Raw genomic sequence first — 9,022 nt, 5'->3', positions numbered from 1 at the left:
CAAAAAATGGGCCAAAGAACTAAATAGACCTTTCTCCAAAGAAGACATACAGATGGCTAACAAACACATGAAAAGATGCTCAACATCACTCATTATCAGAGAAATGCAAATCAAAACCACTATGAGGAAAATAGTCACTTTATAGTGGAGAAACCTGGCACATGAATGTATATGTGCTGTTGCTCAGTTGTGTCCAGCTCTTTGCAACCCCATGGACTGTAGCCCACCAGACTTCTCTGCCCATGGGATTTTTCAGGCAAGAATATTGGAGTGGGTTGCCATTTCATACTCCAGGGTATCTTCTTGACCTAGGGATCGAACTCAAGTCTTCCACATTGGCAGGCAGATTCTTTACTACTGAGCCACCTGGGAATTCCTGGTGATGGGACAAATCTACATTATGTGTCTCCTGATGTATTATACTGAGGACACAACAATGCTAATGTGTGTTGCCAAAAGTGTATAGCAGGGGACTTCCCTGGTGGTCCAGTGGTTAAGAATCCACCTGTCAATGCAGGAGACATGGGTTCGATTCCAGGTCAGGGAAGATTCCACATGCCCTGCAGAAAGCAAGCCTGTGTACCACAACTACTGAGGCTGCATGATAAACCCTGGTGGCTACAACTACTAAGCTCCCCTGCTACAACCACTGAAGCCCTTGTGCCTAAAGCATATGCTCCACAAGAGAAGCCACCCGGATGAGAAGCCCGAGCACCGCGATTAGAGAGTAGCCTCCTCTCACCGCAACTAGAGAAAAACTGCTCACAGCAACAAAGACCCACCACAACCATAAATAGATAAATAAAAATTTTAAAAAAGAATGCACAGCATGAATTTGATCATGAGACAACAGCAGACAAACTCAAATCAGGGGACAAATTTAGCCACAAAGTAACTGGCTAATGCTTGTCAAAAGGTTATGAAAGAAACACACACACACATACACACACAAAGACTGAGGGATTAAGGAGACTTTACAACTATATATATATATAACATGTGCTTTTTATTGCATCCAGGACCAGAAAAAGTATATTAAGGAACAACTGAAAATTTTTAAAATAAAATTTGTAGCAAGAAAATAGTATTATGTCAATGTTAATTTTCTAGTTTTGATGATTATATGATGGTTATTTAAAATGTTAATATTTTGAAGGCTACATAAAGAATCTGCAGGACTTCTTTATACTATTTCTTTAACAACTTTATTGAAAATATATTTCACATACTACAGAATTCAAATTTATGGTTTTTTAAATATTCACAAATTTTGCAGCCATCATCACTATTTAATTTTAGAACATTTTTGTCACATTCCCCCCAAATTCCTTATGCTTTAGGAGTAATTCTCATTTATACACTGATTGTAAGTAAGTTGTATCCTGATTTTCAAAGTAATAAAATGCAATGGGGAAATGAATAACTAGGTGGATAGATAGATAGATTGCAGCTGCTGCTAAGTCACTTCAGTCATGTCTGACTCTGTGTGACCCCATAGACGGCAGCCCACCAGGCTCCCCCATCCCTGGGATTCTCCAGGCAAGAACACTGGAGTGGGTTGCCATTTCCTTCTCCAATGCATGAAAGTGAAAAGTAAAAGTGAAGTCGCTCAGTCGTGTCTGACTCTGTGCTACCCCATGGACTGCCATCCAAAAGGCTCCTCCATCCATGGAATTTTCCAGGCAAGAGTACTGGAGTCAGGTGAGATAGATAGATTAGGGCATCTCCAAAGTCTAGGAAATATAGCCCATATCCTGTAAAAGCTATTGGCTTTAACTCCCTTGCTCTTTGTAGAAGTCCCCTGGTCCTCCTTAGTACTTTCTGATAAAGAGGTTACACATTTTTCTTATGAAGATTCTTGCTAAAGATTCTGAATATGTTTTCAACCTCCTTTTTCTGTTTGGCTACAGTTCTTGCCTGTGTAAAAATATACTCTTTTCAAAGACTAAAGTACATGAGAGAGAGAGGGAGAATGTGATTGTGTATGAGTGTGTGTGGTATATTTCCTGTATGAAACTATTATTTCAAAAAAACTGGAGCTACAGCTATATACATAGAGGCCATTTGTATCCACAGCAAAACATTGCCCTTGGATTGAGGTTGCCGTTGTTGCTGAATTGTCTGCAAGGTCACTGCAGTTTTAAGAAGGACCATCTCCAAAGGCCAATACCTCCATATGCTTTTGCTTTTAAAGGTTAAATTGCCCTTGGGTAGGGCTTAGTTTGCTGTGTTTAAAAGTTCATCTAGTCAGGAAATTGTAAATATAAAGTTACATTTCCCTGTCACTTATCATTCTGCAGCTCATTAAGTTTCAACTAATTGCATCTTCAGAATTCAGAATCTTAGAGTTTCTCAGCTTTACCACCAGACTGAAATCTTAACACCCAGGTCGTTAGAGTTTTATTTACTTATCCTAGGCTATCAAAAGATCTTCGTTTAGAAATGGGCAATTCCTGGCTAATGGATGTGACTCAGGACTTTAAAAGGTAAATATTTCTAGTAATCTAACTCGTTTTAGCAGTCATTCTAATTGCTTGTGGCATTTTCCTTAATAACATTTTCTGATGGCAAAATGTCTATGGTAATATTGCCAGGAAACTAGATTTGATAAGTGTCTAACATACCAATAAAAATTTAACACTTAAACGGGCCTGATTTTTCAGCAGCTAAATTGGATTCTGAGCTTTTGTTACACTATGATGGCATCTCATGTGATCACTTTTCTTCCAAACCCTTTGAAAACCTTAAGGAGAATGCCAGTACCATTCTGTGAAAGACTTCTGTGAGGAGGGAATAATTCTTAGAGAAGCATAGCAGAGGAGAGGGAAGCTAATCCTGAGACACTTGCCTTATGTAATCGTACTATTGATAAGGAATGATCACTTGGCAGGCAAATAAAAAGTGTGCATTTGAAAATCAGTTTTACTGCAGAGTTCCTCACAAATTACTTTCACCTATTTTAGTTATAATTCAAGTCAAGAGTAGCATTAACTTTTTTTATTTAATGAGGCATGCTTTTTCTAGGCCTCTTTGATTTTTAAGCATTTCAGTGAATAAAGGGGAAAAGAATACCCATACATTATTTTTTCTTTTATTACCCATAAATTATTAAACAGACTTTGATTTCATCCCAAATTGCCATGCTAGTGCCAAACACCTTTAATTGTTTGTCCTTTAAATTAATGTTGGGATGAAATATGCAAATAACAACCAGCATATATTTTTATTTACTCTTATTTTTTTAAGACATTTGATAATTCTACTGTGTGAATTGGCATATTTTAAGTTGATTTGCTTGGTGAGCATGTCATCATTTTGTTGTTGTTCATTCACTCAGTCAGGTCTGACTCTTTGCAACCCCATGGACTGTAGCATGCCAAGTTTCCCTGTCCTTCACCATCTCCCAGAGTTTGCTCACACTCATGTCCATTGAGTCAGTGATGCCATCCAACCACCTCATCCTCTGTCACCCCCTTCTCCTCCTGCCCTCAATCTTTCCCAGCATCAGGGTATTTTCCAACGAATCAGCTCTTTGCATCAGGTGGCCAGAATATTGGAGCTTTAGCATCAGTCCCTCCAATGAATATTCCTGGATGATTTCTTTTAGGATTGACTGGTTTGGTCTCTCTGCAGTCCAAGGGAATCTCAAGAGTCTTCTCCAGCACCATAATTCAAAGGCATCAGTTCTTCAGTGCTCAGCCTTCTTTATGGTCCAGCTTCTTTATGGTCATATCTGTACTTGACTACTGGAAAACCCATCGCTTTGACTATATGGATCTTTGTTGGCAAAGTGATGTCTCTGCTTTTTAATACACTCATAATTTTGCCAAGGTTTTATTTTGTTGCATTCAAAGGTACCTCATGCTGAAAACATTAGAAGGTACATTTGTGATTTATGGCAACATTAAAGTGGAATTTAATCTTAAGCCATCTAAATACAGCAGAGTGAGGGTGGTAAGAGAAGAAAGATATTAAATGCTGATACCATTGGTTATGTAGATTCCAAGGACCTAAAAATCAGCAAGCTTAGAAATGCACATTTGAATCCAGATGCTGTGAAATTCAGTTGTTATGAAACACAAGCAATTACATCAGTTGACTTTACTTTGAAAAGATGAATATGGAAAGAGTGAGAGGAGTATTGCTTTCTGGATACAGTGAGGACTCCTTCTTGTGCAGTAGAAGTCACCGTGCTGCAGTAGCTTCTCAGTCTTTACTCCTTGTGTCTTGGTAAAACAGAAGATGCTTAGTAATGGTAACACATTCCAACCGATTGGACCACTGGACACCAGTTGTCTTCAAAGCAGTGTGTGCCCACCACCATTCCCTGGGTCATGGGAGGGAAAAGTGTACATTAATATTTTTTAAAGGAAATTTAAAACTAAGCATTATTTATGTTTAGTAGATGGATTGGCACTAGGGCACTTATTTATCTCTGTGATAGTCACATTAGATGTGATAGAGCCAGAGTGCAAAGCCAGGATTTGGATTTGGGTTTTGGTTTTTCTAATCATAGTCATCATCATTTAAGTCCATTTGCCACAAAATCTGACTCCAGGTGCAGTATTCTGACTGCTGCTTCCTCTCCTTCCCTGTAAATGTGAGTAACTTAATCCAGTGGCTGTTGGCCTTGGCCTTTTGGTCCAGTAGGGAAAGCAGCATTTGCATACTTCCCACCACCTGAGGAAGCTGCAATCGCAACCTCTAGGGCTTTTCCCACAGGCTTTTCACCACTGAATTTGCCTGCCCTGCATTGTAGAAGTGATCTAACCATGCCCTTGTCATGGGGCAGCTTATGCCATCTCCTTGCTTATTATGAGTGTGAGCAGCTTCTAATGTTGTCAGGTAAACAGTGCTTCAGCACAGCATTCCTGTGCGGAACGACATGACTGAATGAAAGCCAGAAGGACCTTCAACCAAGCTTTCAAAAAATCGCTCTGAGCAGGAGCCCTTGACTGCCTTTGTCTTGATTTTCCTCACCTTGTGCTCTGTTCACTCTGCATATTCACATCTGTTTCTTCAGCATCTCAGCAGTCCACATTGAGTGATAATGATAACGTCAGGGAACAGGGAGCTGGCACGGGGACTGATGGCAAGAGGTTTTCCTGCAGCTCCTGTCTATTTCTGCTGGAACTAAAAGTGCTTCCGCCTGCCAATGCTGGAGACACAGATTCAATCCCTGGGTCAGGAAGATCTCCTGGAAGAGGAAATGGCAACTCACTCCAGTGTTCTTGCCTGGAAAATTCCATGGACAGAGGAGCCTGGTGGGCTACAGTCCAAGGGGTCACACAGAATCGGACATGACTGAGCATAACACAACCAATAACAATAGGTGAGAGGTGATGTCAGAGGTGGGGGGATCAGAAAGGGGTATGAGAACAGACCCTGAAACAAGCTGAGCAAAAGGCTCCCTGGAGTGGGCCCCCAGGACTCTTCAAATGAGACAAAAATATTCTGGACATTATTAAAGGTCATTGTAAGTGTGATGTTCTGGGTAGTTAAACATTTTTCTCAGATCCCTGGATTGGAGTAATGGCTTAGTGGATTATTTTCAAGTTGGCTTTACTTATTGTTCCATTCTAAAAGCAACTAAAGTATTTAGAGTGAAGTTGCAAGTTAATTTCATTTCAAGTTAAGTTACATGAAATTAAAAGATACTTGCTCCTTGGAAGGCAAGCTGTGACAACCTAGAAAGCATGTTAAAAAGCAGAGACGTCATTTTGCCAACAAAAGTCCATATAGTCAAAACTACTGGTTTTTCCAGTAGTCATCTACGGATGTGAGAATTGGACCATAAAGAAGGCTGAGCGCCAGAGAAATGATGCTTTTGAATTGTGGTGCTGGAGAAGACTGCTGAGAATCCCCTGGACTGCAAGGAGATCAAACCTGTCAATCCTAAAGGAAATCAACCCTGAATATTCATCTAAGGAACTGATGCTGAAGCTGAAACTCCAATACTTTGGCCACCTAATGCAAAGAGCCAACTCACTAGAAAAGACCCTGATGCTGGGCAAGATTGAGGGCAGGAGGAGAAGGGGGTGACAGAGGATGAGATTGTTGGATGGCATCACTGACTCAATGAACATGAGTTTGAGCAAACTTCGGGAGATAGTGAAGGACTGAGAAGCCTGATGGGCTGCAGTCCATGGGGTCACAAATTCTGACACAACTTAGCAACTAAACAACATCAAAAGTTGCAAGAAAGCAGAAATAACTTTCTTTGACAGAAAGACATTTTATTTGTGTTATTGCGGGACACTCACTCAAGCTCCCTGCCCCACTTTCATTCTTCACTCATCTTGGCAGAACCAACTGGTAGGAGAACGGCAGGAACACTCTAAGAGTGTTTTTTCCAAACTCGTTTTTTCTCTCTCTTTCTTTCTTTGTCTTCCTTAAACCTGGAAGCCAAATTTGTCTCATTTGAAGAACGACTTGGTTGCATAAATGACTGCTGTTTCATTCAATGGTTGCATTATTTTTCTGTCAAGTCTCCTCCAGGCGGGCTCTGGGGACTCTGGCTTCCAGAGTATTGCAGCACTATATCTCCGCGAAGTCACCAGGACCTCAGAGGCCCCAGAGTGAAAACAATGGGCGACTGGGGCCCAGGCGTTATCCCTGGAAGGATGACAAGTCGGCCTCCAGTGGTGAACATTGCTAAATATTATACTCCATAGCTGAGATTGTTTTTCTTTTGCAGCTGAGCTTTTGAGAAACCCTTGGGAATTGCCCTGGGTTGAGTTGGATATTAGTGAAATTAATTCTCAGCTATTCAGGAGAAAGTTACTGTAGGTGGGTCATGCTAATTGCTCCAGGCAGAAAGAACTCCCCGGTATGTTGGGGTTTGTAATAGAAGAATGATAAGTAAAGCAGCCAGAAGAGGAAGTGTGGAGGGCTGCTTTGTAGGAGTTTCATTGATTTAGCATCTGTAAGGAAAGTTTATTTTTTAAAAAAATCTTTTTTTTTTATTAGTGAACAGGAGAACATTCAAAACTAAGACAGATAGCAGCCAACTGGGAATGCTGTGCAGTTTGGAATAGCTTAGGCTGCTGTTCAATCATTTCCCCAAACAGGAAACCACAAAATGTTAGAGATTAAGGTCACTGGATCATTGGGAAAAGAGCATAACTTTGTCTGCAAAGTATTATGGTGGATTGTAAATGGGCCAAAATATAAGCATAAATCTTTCGTCTAAAAATGTAACAACAAAAATCCAGCCTTCTCGCAAAAGCTCGGTTTGCTTTCCTGTTGTACCAAGAGACTGAAGCCTCCTCCTGTGGCATTTCTGTAATTTTCCTAATAAGTAGAGGAGTAATTGGGGAAATAAAGAGAAATGCTTTGTATGGTTTGTCATCAATACATGTGTTTCGGTTTGGATTTTTAAAAACGGTTAAAGTTTAGATCAGAAAGTGGCCCTTGTGTGATTTATTTTCAATCTGAAGCTTTAATATGGGTGACAGTGAAAATATAACAAAATGCACATTTATATACATTTCTGCCCCAAACCCCTTCTTTCAAGTGTTTGGTTATACGCATGCTAAGTTGCTTTAGTCATGTCCGACTCTGTGCAACCCCATGGACTGTAGCCCTCCAGGCTCCTCTGTCCAAGGGATTCTCCAGGCAAGAGTCCTGGAGTGGGTTGCCATTGCCTCCTCCAAGTTTGGTTGCATAGGAACCATTAAAAGCACAGGTATCTTTTTTCTCCTTTGAGTGTCATGTGCTCCTCCCACCAACTTAAATTAAAGTCAAAATCTGAGTTTAGAGGCTGTGAGTTCTTCTTAGATGAGTCAGCAAGTAAACCGGTCTGTAGATATCTATAGTTGACACAGTTGGTTGTTTTATGTCTGCCTGGAAAATATTTATCCTTCAGAAGCATTTACTAAGTAAAATAAGGATTAATCATCATTGATTGTGTTCACTGGATTTTTCCTAGAGGGAGGTTTTCTTGCTGAGAGAAGTTAAATTACGAAGAAACTAATGACTTATGTACGTGCAGAACCTGAAAAGTTTATGCTTTGGAATATTAAAATGAGTAGATTTGAGAAAGATTAAAGTGAAACTGACTTTTTTAACTCCTCTTTTTAAGGAAAACTTAGAGAATGAAAGAGTAACCTGCTTTTCTTCCTCTGATTATTCACTCTTTTGAAAAGTTTTTTAAAATCTAGGGTTATTAGGAGGACAGGAGGCACATCTTTTCATGTCTATTCTCTTGGTGCCCAATCCTTTGGCTCTCCGTGAAAGTCAAAGTCAAGCGCTCAGTCGTGTCTGATTCTTTGCGATCCTTTGGACTACACAGTCCATGGAATTCCAGGCGAGAATACTGGAGTGGGTAGCCGTTCCCTTCTCCAGGGGATCTTCTCAACCCAGGGATCGAAACCAGGTCTCTCACACTGCAGGCAGATTCTTTCCCAGTTGAGCCACCAGACTAAATAGAAATTTCATGGGAGCAGATTAAGCAAATACTTGCCATGTATAAATGAGCACACACTCCTTTCTCTAACTCAGACCAAAGCCCACTTCCCTTCCATTTCAGATGGAAGTGAAACTTAGCTGCCTATGGATCCAGGAAGGAAATAAAATAAATGAGTAGTGTTGGACTGTGACATACTGATCTTTCTTTTCTATCTATGACAGAGACATGGATACAGAGGGATATTTTTTTCTCTTCTAAGAACAACAGTAGCATAAGCATTGAATAAATGACAGCTGCTCTTGCACCTCTGTTGGGGGTGGAGGGAGACACTCAGGAAGGGGGAGGACTGTGTCTTAGGGGGACAACTACTGCCCAACCTTTGCCCCTAGTAGCCAGGTGGAAATATGGGCCAGTGTGGTCCGGTCTCCCAGTATTTAAATGCCAGCATCTAATTACAAAAACAACAACAACACCCTGTGGACTGGATGGATATGTCTGCAAGCTAAATACAGGCCCCTGGCAGCCAATTTAAAACTTTTGCACTCCACTATGGAAGTTTATTTTTCAGAGTATTCTTGATATAAATTAACAAAAACATGAATGAAACCTTGC

The 9,022-nt window shown here is 40.5% G+C and overlaps 1 protein-coding gene across 1 annotated transcript in view; it reads left to right on the top strand.

Annotated features, from left to right (window-relative positions):
• Positions 1-9,022, top strand: part of CPVL (carboxypeptidase, vitellogenic-like) — a 105,901-nt gene that overhangs the window by 65,506 nt on the left and 31,373 nt on the right. The window lies entirely within an intron of this gene.

This window comes from Bison bison, unplaced genomic scaffold (assembly GCF_000754665.1).
Source record: "Bison bison bison isolate TAMUID 2011002044 unplaced genomic scaffold, Bison_UMD1.0 scf7180017864364, whole genome shotgun sequence".
NCBI classification, from domain to species: domain Eukaryota; kingdom Metazoa; phylum Chordata; class Mammalia; order Artiodactyla; family Bovidae; genus Bison; species Bison bison.
This window is presented reverse-complemented; position numbering and strand designations above follow the sequence as displayed.